General features: G+C 40.3%; 2 long non-coding RNA genes across 2 annotated transcripts in view; one reads left to right on the top strand and one right to left on the bottom strand.

Moving 5' to 3' along the window:
- Positions 1–250: 250 nt before the first annotated feature.
- Positions 251–1024, bottom strand: LOC141764896 (uncharacterized). The gene is made up of 2 exons (XR_012593318.1): positions 969–1024; positions 251–801 (listed from the first exon to the last, which is right to left on the bottom strand). It is a non-coding gene; the product is annotated as an uncharacterized LOC141764896 (long non-coding RNA).
- The window catches only part of LOC141764895 (uncharacterized), a 39681-nt gene continuing 24091 nt past the window's right edge, over positions 679–16268 (top strand). Inside the window, exons 1-2 of the long non-coding RNA XR_012593317.1 lie at positions 679–817; positions 1957–2069. This is a non-coding gene — a long non-coding RNA (uncharacterized LOC141764895). The remainder of the gene's footprint in view (positions 818–1956; positions 2070–16268) is intronic.

Below are 16268 nucleotides of genomic sequence, written 5' to 3'. Positions count from 1 at the left end.
TTGTCGGCAAAGGAAATGGTCCAGCTCGTAAAAAAAGATGAAAAACAGCATTAGTTGCTGAGATCCTGTACATATGTAGGGCTAAATCGTTGTTGTATATGATTTGGGCATCATTCGACAGGCTCGAGAATCCACGTGTAGAGAGAAAAAATGTCAAATGATTGAAAAGAATCACCCCGGTAGCTTGTTTTTGTGCTCCTGACAGCGCGAGTGTGGATTTCCCCTTCAAATAAAGACGCAACAGGCCGTGCAACATCGCAGAAAACACTTGTTTATTTCTGGTCTGGTTACAGAGTAGTAATGACAAAAAGTTATCAGTCGTTCCAGGAGAACCTCAAGTTAGAAACTACTTTTTATTGTTTATGGGACAGTTGATTAATGATACGCTTGGGTGTGAAATTACTTTCCTCTCCTGAATGTCAAACAACAGCTTAAGAGAAGAGATCACTGCATGAGTGATTGAAGCACTCAAGAAAAACTGGGTTCAAACATAATATGTGTTGCAATTTTATTACTCATGACACAAAGACACAGCGCTGTGGGCACCTAATCTTTGGTGACATCCTTTTTTTTTTGCTGGAATAAAAGACAAGTACTGGAAACTAGCAATAGGGGCTGGTTTAAAGCCTGTCTGAAATATGTGATTTGTTCTGCTTTCAAATAGTTGAAGGACATCTGAAGCCGCCTCTATGGATCAGCTGGTTGACTGCAGAGAGACCTGCTGTGGTTCAAAGAGGATGGAGGACGACACCCTGGGCTGTTTCCACTGTTACAACGAGGATATTTCTCCAGAGAAGCATTCTGGGAACATGAGAAGGTAAGTTAGTTTGACACTTCACTGCCCACAATGAGCTAGAAGCAACCACGATCAATAAAACAAGTATCATTTAGAATTATCAAATCAAGTTAGTAGATAATCATCTCAGTCATATTACTACACTCCATATTCTTATAAAAACGACACTCACCAGTTGTCTCCTCATGGACCTGAGGACACCCTCCACATCTGCAACCCACATCTGTGTGGAAACGAGAGAGAGAGAGAGAGAGCGACGTGAAGTATTTCATCATTTAGAGAGAGATGTTGCAAAGCGGAATTGGATCTTGTACCTTTTGATCACGGCAGACCCACCTCTGAGCGGACAGAGTGGTTTCATATTATAGTTGATGGAATATTAAGCGAGCTACAGGAGGTGTTCAGCCTTACTGGACTTCTAACAGAGTTAGAGTTAGTTTTAGTTGCCGAGGACATTTCTCACTGATCAATGTAAAAGCTGTTAACGACACAGACTTAGCCTAGAAGACACATTTTCTTCCGTGTGTGGACAGATGTTTGAAGGAACCCTAAATAATAAAAAAAAAATAACTTTGGTATTTTTATCAACAGCCATATCAATGACAATGTTTGATAAACTAGAAGATAACAAACATTTGCATTTCTGTTCTTTTAATGTTATTGGCTTAAATTTCATAGTATAAATATAAAATTACTGGTAAAAAGTCTTTGTTTTAAAAACGTCTTGGTTTACAATCAAGTACATTGACTCGATTTGTTTTTCTATTAATCCAAAGGCTGTAAACACTTTTTTGTTTAAAAGCCTTATTTGAATTGTAACTCCCTTTAGCTCTGAATTTAGATTGTTTTCTTGGGTACTTTGTCATTGGTTGGTACAAGAATCCCACAAGGAATTTGTACTTGTTCGTTTAATGTCAAAAGAAGAACAAGAAGAAGGAAAAGTTTGAATCAAAATCTGATGATAGTTTGTGGGTCGTTTGTTTATGTTATTGGAGCTGTCAATCAAATTTGATCAAACCACACACACACACACACACAAACACACACACACAGTCCCGATGGAGCAGATTAGCTGAGTTTCAAATTACTGCAATTGAAATTTAAATCAAGTTTTCAGGGACATTAAGATTAAAACATTTTTTATTTTTCTCTTTGTTGAGGGGGAAAAAGCTTCTAATATTGTAGAGCCAGCCAGGAGTGCCAGCGGGACCCCGATTCCGGAGAGGAAGACGACAGCCTCTGCAGAGTGAACATCACAGGCCGTAGTTGAAAGGTAAACAGGAAATCTTTTCTAAATATTCTGCATTAGAGTGATTCTGTCTGTGGAGGACGACGGTTTCCCTACAGACTGATGTAACAATCTAAATGACTTTATCCAGAGCTAAGATCCTGCACAAGTTGTTCCCTTACAGATGTTTCTTTCCAACATTCGGAAAGACGATGCGTCGAAAATAAACTTTTAAGAGAGGCCTAAACTTATTATGTGGTAGACCCATGTGCAAAAATGTAATGCCAACAATTTTAATTAGGGCTGTCAATCATTTAAAATATTTAATCATGATATCAAAATGTACCTTTTTGAGGAAATTTGCTTTATGCAAATGTATGTATATATTTATGATTGGAAATCAATTAACAAAACAAAACAATGACAGATATTGTCCAGAAACCCTCACAGGCACTGCATTTAGCATAAAAACGTCAGTGTGCTGACTTGACTATGACTTGCCCCCAAACTGCATTTGATTATCATAAAGTGGGCATGTCTGTAAAGGGGAGACTCGTGGGTACCCATAGAACAGTTTTTAATTCACATATCTTGAGGTCGAAGGTCAAGGGACCCCTTTGAAAATGGCTGTGCCAGTTTTTCCTCGCCAAAACTTAGGGTAAGTTTGGAACATTATTTAGCTTCCTTTGCGACAAGCTAGTATGACATGGTTGGTACCAACGGATTCTTTAGATTCTTAGTTTCATAAGATGACAGTATATTTACTCTAGCTTTACAACTGAGCCCGCTACAACCTCTGATGTGTTAATGAGTTATTATCGCGTTAACTTTAACAGCCCTAATTTTAATTAATCCCAAATTGTGCTACTTCCTGCACTGAACATTACACACTGCCACTGAACTATGAGCATACAGTCATTTGTAGGGTGCAGGATTGTGGTTCAAGCTCCCCATAAGTCAACGTTTGTCACTGAGCCGGATGCTGAACCGGTTCTGACCTGTGACTTTTTTTGGAAGGTGGCAATCAAAAACAAAATTAGTAAGAGCAATAATGGCTTTGTGTTTATTTGGAAAGACGTACGGTAGCCAAGTCATCTAATCAATAACATGACGGCTGTCTGTCAGGCACTCGTTTATTTTTTGACATTTACTTTCCAGATGATTCACACACAGCTGGAGACGCGTTTGTGCCGACGGGCAGATTTGTCCTTCTTTCTCTTATATTTACTGTGAGCACAGCATGGTGTAATGGTGCTTCATAATGACTGTTATGTAATGCGTCTCTGTGTTAATGAATTCATTAAGAAGCTAATTAATACATTAATTGGTACAGATTTTTATGTTCGTTTAACATTAACTCTATATGGCCTACAGGGAAAATCAGTGGAGTCTTTTAATATATTGATCGTGCGTTCGTACGAAGGACAATCAGATATGCAATCATTACATGATGTCCCACACACTACATATATGGAGGGTCATACAATATATCAGCAAATGTATAACACTAACCGGCTCAATGCATTACATGCTGATGAAACTTCATTTTAATTTTTTTTAACTCAAGTCACAAATGATTTTCATTTTTGTAAAACATACAGTTGCTTACAGTAATAGAGGTATTACACAAGAGATGCAGCACAGTTTAGAGATAAGTAAAGGAGCACTGACGTTGATTGATCTGCTGGACAACACCCAGAGGCATCGAACAAATAACATACATAACAGACTGTCTAAATGACTTACTATTGACTGTTCTGGGGGAAAAAAACAAGCAGCTCTGAGTTCAGCCCGTTCACAGTTACATGTGCAGGAGCTGTTAGAGAGACTATTCCTAGAAAACAAGACCACAACATGTTCAGGTTGCTGTGTGTGAAGACGAGAGAGAGCAGGACAGAAGAGGATTCAGACATCAGAGACGGTCTTACTCTGTGGTTTTGTCTCTTCTCTATGCTCCAGTCTCGTACATCCCTCCAGTGCTCTGGCAAACATGCGTCCGTTGCCTGGCTGTCTCCCCTCCTAGCCATGATGTCCCCCTCCGCACAGTTGTGTCACCAACTCGAGCGCCGGGTCACTGCACTAGCCATGCATGCACGTCCGCCCCCCTCAAGGGGTCCAACACAGTTTCCTACAATGCAACTTGAGCCTAGAAACTGATACTCTTCAACACAAAGTGGGTGGTAGAAACTATTCTGCTAGTAAGATAATAGGGTATCAGTGCACATGGTGTGGCCACACTACAGTCCCATTATCAGTCCAGTAAAAGCTGAAACATAACACACATCTTTAAAGCTGCAGTAAGTAGAATTGGCACATATGATTTAAAAAAAAGTTATTTTTATAAAACGACCACTTTATCCTGACTTTATTCAGCTTTTTGGCACAGAGAAGTACTCGTATCGGTACTCGGTATCGGCGAGTACCCAAATGTAAGTACTTGTACTTGTACTCGGTCTGAAAAAAAGTGGCATCGGTGCATCCCTACCTCTGACCTATCAAAGCGCAGCCAACAAGATAACAGCTGCAACTGTTGTTGTTGCCTAGAAACAGTGAATGCCGTTCCTTGCAGCGCACTTTTTGATGGCTGCGCTGCGCTTAGCCTCTGCAGCTACATTGTGCTGAGCAAATTTCTTATCATGTGAAGGCAGCTCTGGTTGGTTTCAGAGTTACATGAGATGGATGCTCCTCAATTGCGCTGTTGTCATCACCGTGTAAACCGATATTTTAATAAAGTCATACCAAAATATGTCAGATGTTGACACGAGAGATGCACTTGGAAGGTGGGTGGACAAAATAATATTAACACTTTACAATGCAGTCCAATTCAAATCTACTTTTGTTTTATGAACTAAACAAAAACTCAATTAGAGGATTTATTACAGGGCTGTTGGATTGCAGCAGACTCTACAAGTATAACTAATAACCTGGTATAAAGACATTTTATCCACCCATTGGACAAATATAACTGTGTCAGCTGTACAGACCAATCATTTTATTGTTGCTCAAAATGAAATGAGGGTGAAATAAGAATGACAATAGGCCTATACTATCTTAACTTTCTGTCACTATAAGACAATGAGGGAAGACTGCTGTAATTAGCTTTATTAACAGCTTGACATATTTAGATTCTTATACAAACTGCCCCCAAGAAGATTTATTAAACACTTCGCCTTCTTGGAAAACCGGAGAAATGTAAATGTTAAGGCGCTGACTCATAAGCAGTAACTCAGAGCAGTGATTAAACTGTTGGTGCTGTCAGACACGTAAAGCTGCAGTGGGTAGAAATGGAGCAAATATGATTAAAAAAAGTTATTTTTATAAAACAGTCATTATATTCTGACAGTAGTGCATGAGACGGGTAATCTCAAAAAAATCATGTGCCTCTGTGTCCTCCGGTGCTCCCAATGGCATCTGCAGGATCTCACATACCGGAGGAAAACAACCAATCAGAGCCGAGCTGGAGCCTGACGTCTCTGAGCAGCTGTCAATCACTCGCGAACTCCGATCAAACGGTCAAACTAGGCAGTGCTGATCAAATATGAATCAATATTCTGTTACTGTAATGCCTATTTCTCTCCTCAAATGTTTTCAGAAACATCTTGTAGTGTACTGTTTAGCTGTAAAATGAGAAAGGTTGTGACCCAACAGCCATGTTGAGATAACTTGAGGAAATACCAAGCACTGCCCACCAGCCGGAGTACAGCCAATGGGAACGCTCTCTCTCTCTGAAATGACCTGTGATTGGCCAAAGTCTCCCGTTAAGGGCTCGATTTTTTAAAGTCAGAAAACAGAACCATGATGAGGTGCAGAAGTCTAGTTTTCTCTCAGAACACTTGAGTTACAATATGATGAAAGGTTATTATGGAATTTTTGCCCAATGATGCCAAAAAATCTACCGCAGGTTTAAATCCTGCTCACAGAGGCTCTAATAAAAAGCTGCAGGTTGACTCTGACATCCTAGATTGTCACAGTACCAGAAAAATGGCCTGGCCATGGAAGGAATTGGTGACACAAGAAAACAGTATTTTTGTATTGTTTACCTGAGGCGGGTGCCTGGTAGCACACTGAGCCTCATTTCTCTGAGTCGTTGCTGCTCTGCACACAGGGCGCCTCGTTCGTCCCCGAGTCTTTTGGAAAGCTGAGAGAAGGAAGAGACAGAGGTCAGAGTGGGCAGAATTGTGTGTTACATCCATAGAGATGAAGATTATAATGAACTAGATGAAGGAGAGAATGATGAGAAACACTAACTGTGAAGGGATTGGGGTGGGGTTGAGTGGGGTTCTGTCTCACACAGTCTCAGAGAAGTGTTGGACAGAGTGTGTCTGTGTCTCATTTTTTTATTTTGGCATCTCTTCAACAAATCCTTTTAATGATTTGAATGGAAACGCAGAGTGAAAATGTCCCTGTTTTGAGGCGCTTTATTCTGTACTATCATTTTCTGGATCATAGTCATGTTATTCCTGCACTTTTGTAAAGCGGTGCAGCTAGTTGGCACAATTACCCAGTGAGTGCACACAAAACAAATTGGATTCCCTGATGATGCGTTTTCATCCTATCAAGAAGAGAAACAAGTTTGTGTGCTGCTGAACATTTTCTAAAGTACGTTGCTGTAATTGTTTTTTTTCTTCTACATCCTAAACAACCACTGAAATTAAAGTTTAAATTCATTACACTGTAAAAACAACTTGCAGAAAAGTGAAACTTAACAAAACAAAGTGGGTTGGTAGGCACTCCAGATACCCAAATGTATGTGCACAAGCAATGAAATGATATGTCCCCTTTAATGTTCCCGTCGGAAGATATTGTAAGAAAAAGAAATGAAAAATGTTGAACATTTTGCATGTACAGTATGTTCCGGATGAACATGTGAAAATATGTGCGTCCATGTGTCGATACAGTATGTGTGGACGGCAATGTGTTTCCACAGCATATATTTAGTTGTATATAAATTAGAGCTGTCAAAGTTAACGCGTTAACGCAAATTAGTTTTAACGCCACTAATTTGTCTAACACATTAACGCAATCGATTTTTCGAAGGTTGTCCCGGGCTCAGTTTTAAAACTAAAGTGAAGATACTGTGATCATATGAAACTAAGAAACCTAAGGAATCCATTGGTACCAACCATGTCTTACAAGTTAGTCGCGAAGGAGGTTAAATAACGCTCCAAACTTAGCCTAAAGTTTGGCAAGGAAAAACTGGCATGGCCACTTTTCAAAGGAGTCCCTTGACCTTCGACCTCACGATATGTGAATGAAAATAGGTTCTATGGGTACCGACGAGTCTCCCCTTTACAGACATGCCCACTTTATGATAATCACATGCAGTTTGGGGCAAGTCATAGTCAAGTCAGCACACTGACACACTGACAGCTGTTGTTGCCTGTTGGGCTTCAGTTTGCCATGTTATGATTGAGCATATTTTTTATACCTAAATGCAGTACCTGTGAGGGCTTCTGGAAAATATTTGTCATTGTTTTGTGTTGTTAATTGATTTCCTATAATAAATATATACATACATTTGCATAAAGCAGCATTTTTGTCCACTCCCATGTTGATTAGAGTATTAAATACTTGACAAATCTCTATTTAAGGTACATTTTGAACAGATAAAAAATGTGCGTTTAATTTGCAATTAATCGCGATTAAATATTTTAATCAATTGACGGCCATAATATAAATGCAATTCTTAGAAGAAGGCATTGTTAGCTGAGTATTGTAAGGATCCATTAAAAAAACAACAGGGCTAAATTACTGGCTTTTAACACAATCTTATTTCTGATAAAAAAAAATGATTCATTCTCTAACATTGGAAACTCTCTTCCATTTTTCATCTCATCAACAAATATCAGTCTTTGCTGGCCTGCAGTTTCTTAATGCTGCATTTATGATTCAACCTTTCGGCAACTGAATACAGTATAATTATCTATCTGTTTATTTAGTTGAATGTCAAAACATCAACAGATGGTTATTACTGGATGTACCTGTGTAATTAAGTGAATTATCTGTTTGGATGTGGCATTTTACGAAGAACAACAGTGTTCCTGAGAAAAATAGAGTCTAAATCCATCACATACAATTTGTTCAGTCCCCGAGCTATATTAAGAATCACAGTCTTCTATTAAACTCCTCCTGAGACGTCATATTTAAGGCATATGTATGCTCATTATATAACAGCGTGTCATAAATATGATCGACAGTCAAGAGCCAACCTAAAGTGTTGGTTCTGGCATTTACGTAAAACAACCTTCATAAAGAGCATCAGGTTTTTGTTAAGTCTGTCAGTATTACCTCGGCTCTCAACATAATAATCTTGGCATTTACCGTCAGTATTTACCAGATTCTAGTCAGCTCAGAATAGCATCCGGCTCTCGGAGATTCCCTTCAGTGACAAAACAATCACATTGAGGCTGACTAACCCAGAAAGACAAAAAACATTTCACAGTATTCAGCTCGTTTCCCAGCACCCCGTCACCTCGGAATCAATTCAAGCCCCAAACCGTGGTGTTATTCACACCACATAATTGCTTTGTTCATCCGAAGATGTTGAATGTCGTAATGAGCTCCAAGGAGATCCAAGGATAGACCCTGCCCGCCCGGGGGGTTGAGCGCCTGAAGGCAAGAAGGGGCTCTTGGAAAAATGACTCATGTCGTGGTCTCTACTTTGTCATGCTCTGGCATTAGACATGGATCTCCAGCCGAGGCGCCGCACCTCATTACACATAATTGTGTGGAGAGATCAATATCTGACAACCTGAGGATGAGGACATCTAAAGCAATTTATTCTCAAACATTATGAGAAGATCCCGGCACATCCAGAGCACCGGAAGGAAGCAAAAGCATTTTTTGCTGTATTGAAAGATAAATGAAACAGTTAAAAAATAAAGCTTTCAACTTGAACCTTCAGTTAGTGAGCGATAAAAACTGGACTTATTGATCCAGAAAGTTTGTTTTCTTTGGATCACAAAATAATACTTCATAATGCTGGTATCCTAGAAAGGGTATACATTAAAACCACACCTGAGACATATCTGGAATTGGATTACTACTGAATTAAACAAGATTAATTTCAACCACATAGTCCTAATTAGTGATAGTATATGCACACAGCGCTGGCCTGAGGGTGCTCATTTAAAGCTGTAATGGATCACAAAATGGCCACAATTTTTAGATTTTTTTAGATTTTTTATAAAAAGATGAAGGCTGTGCTGCAAATGTTTGCTACAAAAAGAAAGAACAAGTGCTCAAACTTGATTCTCAAACACTAATGTACCCTTTATTCTTACTGAGATGACTAGATGGGCTCAGAATTGATGGTGCCTTCAAATGAAACCTGTGATCTTGTGTTTACAACATGGGAAGTCGTGTACGCGATATGCTTGGCGCTCAAGTGGTTAAGTCGTGAGAACACCGCTGCTAAGCAACGGCAATATTAACGTTACTTTCGGCGTCTAGAAGCCACAGAGGCTAACGATTTAGCAATCTAGCAAGCGGGTAACATAATGGAATATCAACATTTTCCTCAGATATATTACACAATTACAAAGAAAAACAATATACGACTAAAATTACAATATGTTAACTTATTATGCACCGAAAAATGAACTTCCATGGCCTCCGCCATTTATGACAACGTCAACAATCACGTCACAAGTCCTAAACTCTGAGCTTTTAGAAACTTTCCACTTACGAGGTGGTGAATACCACATGAGGGGGGCGTTCATCAGGACTCTTCTCGTAAACACGACCCCATTTGAAGGCACCAATATACAAACCACAAGCCTCTCTCTCTCTCTGAAGTGGACAACAGACCAACAAAAGACGGGATTACAGTAGTAACCGGAGACAGGACACTGAGGTCATGTCCTCTGTAAAGGAGTTTACATTCTAGGATTACACACATATGTTACGTCAGTCTGACTTAAGACATTATTTCAGATTAAATTTGATTGTTTTTAGGAAAGAAAATAAATAAATGAAATTAATTAAGAATTCACCTCCACAATGACATACCTCGCAAGAGAACATGATGTAGGAAGAAAAAACGTACAGAAAATATAATTGAACAGTTGAATTAATAAATAAAGTAAAAGTTTTTGTGATTTATTGTAAAGTGCCAGTGTGTAGCATTTAGGGAGATCTATTGGCAGAAATGGAATATAATATCAATAAGTATGTTTTCTTTAATGTATAATCACCTGAAAATAAGAATCGTTGTTTTCGTTACCTTAGAATGAGCCGTATATATCTATCATAGGGACCAGGTCCTCTTCACGGAGTCCACCATGTTTCTACAGGAGCCAAACAAACCAAACACTGGCTCCAGACAGAGAGATTCACATTTTCGTGTTTTCATGTCGGCCACCATAGTTCTCCTACCTGCTTGGCACCCGGGAACACTTCAGTTGGTTGCAATCTGCAACCTCACCGCTAGATGCTGCCAGATCCTACACACTGCACCTTTAAATTACTCACAAAATTTTACAGTTTGGTTGGTGTTTTGGGAATTTAGACTTGCTAGTCCCTGCTACTGCTACTATACACTAGCCCTGCTAGTATATGGCTTACAACTTCAATAACAATCATGCATTTAATCATAATTGAGAAGAGGCATTATTTACCGCATCTGCAAAAACCTCCAGAATATATTTCCACAGTGTGAATGGAAGCATGACCTGTAAAATACTCAAATAAGCTCAGCTTTTATTGCAAAGATTTTGCTTGTTCAAAACTGATTTGGAACTAAGCTATGTACAAGATACCCCTCCGCTCACCCCTCCCTTTCCAAGCATGTAGAGAAATACGGTGGCCTTCAGGTAACATAAAAATGCCAAAGTCCCTCTCGAGAGCCAGTGTTTGGTTTGAGCAACATGGTAGGCTCTGTGAAGATGACCCACTCCAGATGTAGATATGAAGGGCTCATTCCAAGATAACGAAAACACAACGATATACACTAATGAAAACATAGTTATGAATATTATAGTCCATTTCTGCTAATAAATCCCCCCAAATCCTACACCCTTTAACAGTATAGTGAATTTATAGTATTGTAGTACCAAGAAATGGACATAAATGAGTAGCAAAACCCTTCCCAGCTTATATAAAAGTTTATTAAAACAACAACAACAACTTACGTCTTGTCTCGGTTGGTGAAATGCCGGCGCAGTACTAGAGCCAGAGTGGAGAGAAGCATGATGGTGGTGCACATGGTCCCCCAGAGCCCACCGCCCCGCAGCCAGAGAGACAGCAGGGTCAACACGAAGCATCCATGGTGAATCCACTCACCACAGCCGAGGAGACCTTTTCGTCTGCCTGGATCAGGAACGTACTGTAGGGGGATTAGTCTGTCCCAGATTAGAAAAGATGACATGGCGCATTATTGAGGAACAGCACAGCTGCACACCTATAAGCTATGTTGTGATGCGTGTGCATTTATCGTGTTCAGATATTTACTGCATATAATCTCCAATGAAAAACATACCGGCCCTCTGTTGTTGTTTTTTTGACAGTCATCTTATTGCATATTAATAATATTTTTGCATCTTTGTACTGCTGTGACTTTTCCTGTCATGCCAGACATTGTCGTTCTGATCATCACCTGCCCCGCATCCCCCTGATCATCCACCAAGTATTATACATACTAGTCCACCTACAGCTCTTATTTGCTGGACTGTCTGATGTGCTATTCAGCCTTATCTTCATGTTCATATTGTAGTTATCATAATTACCAGTCCACTGTCTGACTTGTAAACAGTATTCATGTCAACATCCAATAAGTAATAGTCTGATTTTGAAATATTGGTAAACAACTCTACAGCCTTGCCAGAGGCTCTGTGAAGCTGTGCTTTGACGTTGGCATGCTAACATCCTCACAATGACAATGCTGACAGGCTGATGTTTACTATGTTCAGCATTTTAGTTTAGTCTGTTAGCATTTGCAAATCAGCACCAAACACACTGTAGGCCCACAGCTGAGGCTGATGGGAATGTCATTAGTTTCCCATGCTGTAAATCTGTGAATAATTGAGGATCACCTGCTGCAGCAGCCACATTAAAATCCCCATCCCACTCAGATACTAGTGCACGATGACCATCGTTATGGGGAACAACAACAACCTGGCAACATAATAAGGACGGCTCCAAGACACGGAATGGCTCCACAAAATGGATTCACACAAATCAAATCCCAAGCCTGCCCATTCTCTGTCTCATTAGGCCGAAGTTGTATTTCTTGCAGACAGCAGGACGTGGATATTCTCAAGACAGCGATTACATTCCCAGCAACGGCATCTGTGACTCTGCTGTCACCGCTCTGTCATGAAAACCTCTGGTGCATGGACGGCAGACAGATGGAAGTTCACACAAGTGGCTGTCAGGAATGTCAAGTTGCAGCGATGTGGCCGTGCATCTCATCCACAGCTTTGAGACGAGCTCATGCCGCCTAATTGGAAAATTCTTCAGGCCTCCTCTCAAGCTTTGTGTTGATGGAGAGCTGCAGGGACTCACCAATGCCTAAAAATCAGGGGGTTTAAGTGTCACAGAGCTGTTATTTGTGTTGACCTGCATGTGCTGGCTGGCTTAGCCGTGCTCCGGGCTCGTTTGACTGACAGAATTAAGGGATTTATTGGGGCAATTGGGGCAGTTCGCTCCTTGGTTCCTAAATTTCAGGAATTGTATTCAAATTGTTCAACATATAGACGATGTGTGCTGGAACTGACCTGTATGCTGGATAGTTTTATCCTGCGTGCATGCATTTTCAGCCAGTAATATCTCAACAACTATTAGATGGATTGACGTGAAATTTGGTTCAGACATCCATGGATCCCAGGTAATGAATCACTCTGACTTTGATGACCCCCTGACTTTTCCTCTAGCGCCACCATGAGGTTGACATTTGTGTTTTTGATTGAAATGTGTCGACAACTATTTGACAGATTGCTGATTGCAGGCAATCCCGACTGACTTTACTGTCTTTCAGAGGCTCGAGCAGGTTCCGTTTTAGGGCTAGAGTGAAGACACAGATATCATATGAAACTAGAAAACCTAAGGAACTGGTATCAACCATGTCATGCTACCATGTCAGGAAGGAGGCTAAATAATGCTCCAAAGTTGGACTAAATTTTAGTGAGGAAAAACTGGCATGGCCATTTTCAAAAGAGCCCCCTTGACCTCTGACCACAAGATATGTGACTGAAAATGGGTTCTATGAGTACCCACGAGTCTCCCCTTTACAGACATGCCCACTTTATGATAATCACATGCAATTTTGAGCAAAAAAGATGCAGATTAGAGACTGTGCGGCATCGCCCTGAAGGGGATCCTTTCACAACAATGAGCCGCTAGCTGTACATTATCCCGCTTATTACACGGCTACTTACTGAAGGAATCAATATTCTGACACAAAAACGGTCCGCCAGAGTACGACATCAGAACTGCTATACATAGCAACGGTCTGCTATAAAGAAATTACAGACCGCAGAATGCCGTGATTGACCAATCAGAATCAAGTATTCAACACAGACGTGTAATAAATAAAGTTAATACATATTTTCACATCCAGCAGATACAGAGCAACATTAGCATTAAATTGAAGTTGTATTTCTGGCAACCCGATGAATCTAAGTCCAGTATTTACTATATTTCTAGCTCTGTTTTTGGCCTCTACTAACTGGCCTATTAGTTGATAAATTCTCCTTCATGCCCACTAGCTAGTCACTAACTCTGAACCAAACTGTAGGATAAAGTAGGTAAAGCAAAAACAATGCGCTAGAGATAGAGTGTGTCTTATAAATGTAAAGCATCTGAAAGCTGAAATAGCTGAAGTCAGAAAATGGCAAGACATTTCTCTGTGACATTTTTAGCCCCTGAGTAATGCTTCCTGTGGTGCTCCTCAAAGTTTACTTATTATTAGCTTAGTCTGTTTAAAGTAGAGTTTGTCCAGGTGTGTTGATGAGCCCACGTTGCCGGCGCTCTCGGGAAATGACAATATCTGGCAGTGGGAAAAAATGTGTCGCCATGGTGACAAGTCAGTGTGTCCTGTCGACCACACTGTGCACTCATTGGAGAATGACTCTATTTTCAGCCTCTCATGGTGTTTACCTGCTTCACCTATTCCTATTACTGGAGCCAGGCAGCAAGACGGTAAAAGTGATTACCTGATTATTATACTGAATCCTTTAGGCGATGAGTACATTATCAACCATTACACGGTTACCCAGTGAGGAAAATGCTGTAATTACTCTGAAACACAGCATGTATGAATTCCTTTTATGAAAGACAAAGATATTAAAAACTTCCCCGCATTCAGGAAGCAGATACGACAAAATTCGTCTTTGATGATAAGATGTACACTTTGAATAAATTACTGTATATGGATTTGAAAAATGACTGTCTTCCTCCCTGCATGAACCTCCCACTGGAGCCTTAGATAGAGTCTCGCCTGGAGCGTTAAGCAGCGAACAGGAAACCATTAATCATTGATTAGGACCATTTACATCTCATTCCATTTAATTATCTCTTGTTCCTGAAACAGTGGGACTGCCAAGCACAGTATCTGCACAGACTACCTGCAGGCAGCAGATATGGGTTATCTGGGTCAAGTTCACCTTTGGCTGAGGAGATAAAGAAAAATAAATTTAAAAACCAGGATTAGACTGCAAAGACATGAAAAAAAAAAACATGCTGATGTGTTCTCGAAGAGCAAAATCATTTTAACAAAAAGAATACAAAGAGAAATAATCCATTCTCCTTAGTTTCTGCTGCCAGAGTCTTCACTGACGCAGGAAAGTGGAACACGTCACCCCACTTCTCAGATGTTTGCACCGGCTTCATGTGTGTCAAAGAACTGCTTTTAAAATACAACAAGGTTTATGAAGCACTGAATGGTTCAGAGCCAAAATACATGTTTGATCTGCTGCTACGTTATGAACCCATAGACCTCCCAAGGAGAAGCAGCATTCATTTTTCTGAGCCCCGCGTATCTGCAACACTCTCAGTTCTTTTAAATCCAGGCTTGAAACTTTGGTAACGCTTTAGATTTACAGCCCACAACATACAGCACAATTCTTCCCAATTCACAGTGTAATCTTTTGTAATAACGGGGTTGTTGTTGCAGCACATTCTCATTCCCAGGGCGTCAAATACTGACGCTTTGTAACGGCCATCGGCGTGTGATACCCCCTGTACAAGGTGTGTATGGCAAGCCGTTTCAACATTTAAAGCTTCAGTAGGCAGTATATTTTTGTCATCATTTGGCAAAAATTCCATAATAACCTTTCAGCATATTGTAATTCAAGTGTTCTGAGAGAAAACTAGACTTCTGCACCTCCTCATGGCTCTGTTTTCAGGCTTTAGAAAATCTAGCCTGTGACGGGAGACTTTGGCCAATAGCAGGTCATATTATTGAGAGAGCGTTCCTATTGGCTGTGCTTCGGTCATGTGACCGGGACTTGGCGTTCCTTCACCAGATTTCACAATGGCGGCAGCGTCACAAACTTTATCATTTTACAGCTAAACCGTGCACTACAAGATGATTCTGAAAACATTTGAGTCGAGAAATAGGCATTACAGTAACAGAATATTGATTCATATTTCATCAGCGCTGCCTAGTTTGACCGTTTGGTCGGAGTTCGAGAGTGATTGACAGCCGGCTCTCATAGACGGTAGCTGGATAGCGGACCTCAGATCAGCTCTTACTGCCTGTTTTCCTCCGGTATGTGAAATCTTGCAGATGCTGTTAGGAGCACCGGAGGACACAGAGGCACATGATTTTTTTTTCCAGATTACCTGTCTCATGCACTACTGTCAGGATATAGTGACCGTTTTATAAAAATAACTTCTTTTTAATCATATTTGCTCCATTTCTACCCACTGCAGCTTTAATGTGTAAACTAAACTGAGACTGTCCTCCCGCAAATGATCGGTCAACAAAACATTGGACAAACAGACAGCTTGTTTGTTTTAACCACGATCGTGGTCCCCAGTAATTTCCAGAAATATATCTAAAAATTCTTGCACAATACCTGCAGCACCATTATAGATTTGTATTCCCTTACAGTGTTCTCAGAGATAGAAACGGGGTAACACATTTTGAAGTGTTAAGTAACTCATTTCAGCCTGGTCTCTGCTGGTGATGGAGGAGTTGACTTTAATCCTGCTCTCGCTGCAGGTCACTCTAGATAAAAATGTGAGGGAAATTTATAAATGCAAACATATTTTTTTCCAGGTGATGTAACCTGGATGTAACAT

This window comes from Sebastes fasciatus, chromosome 3, assembly GCF_043250625.1.
Source record: "Sebastes fasciatus isolate fSebFas1 chromosome 3, fSebFas1.pri, whole genome shotgun sequence".
NCBI lineage: Eukaryota > Metazoa > Chordata > Actinopteri > Perciformes > Sebastidae > Sebastes > Sebastes fasciatus.
The sequence above is the reverse complement of the archived record's forward strand: the minus strand, read 5'-3'. Positions and strand labels throughout refer to the sequence as shown.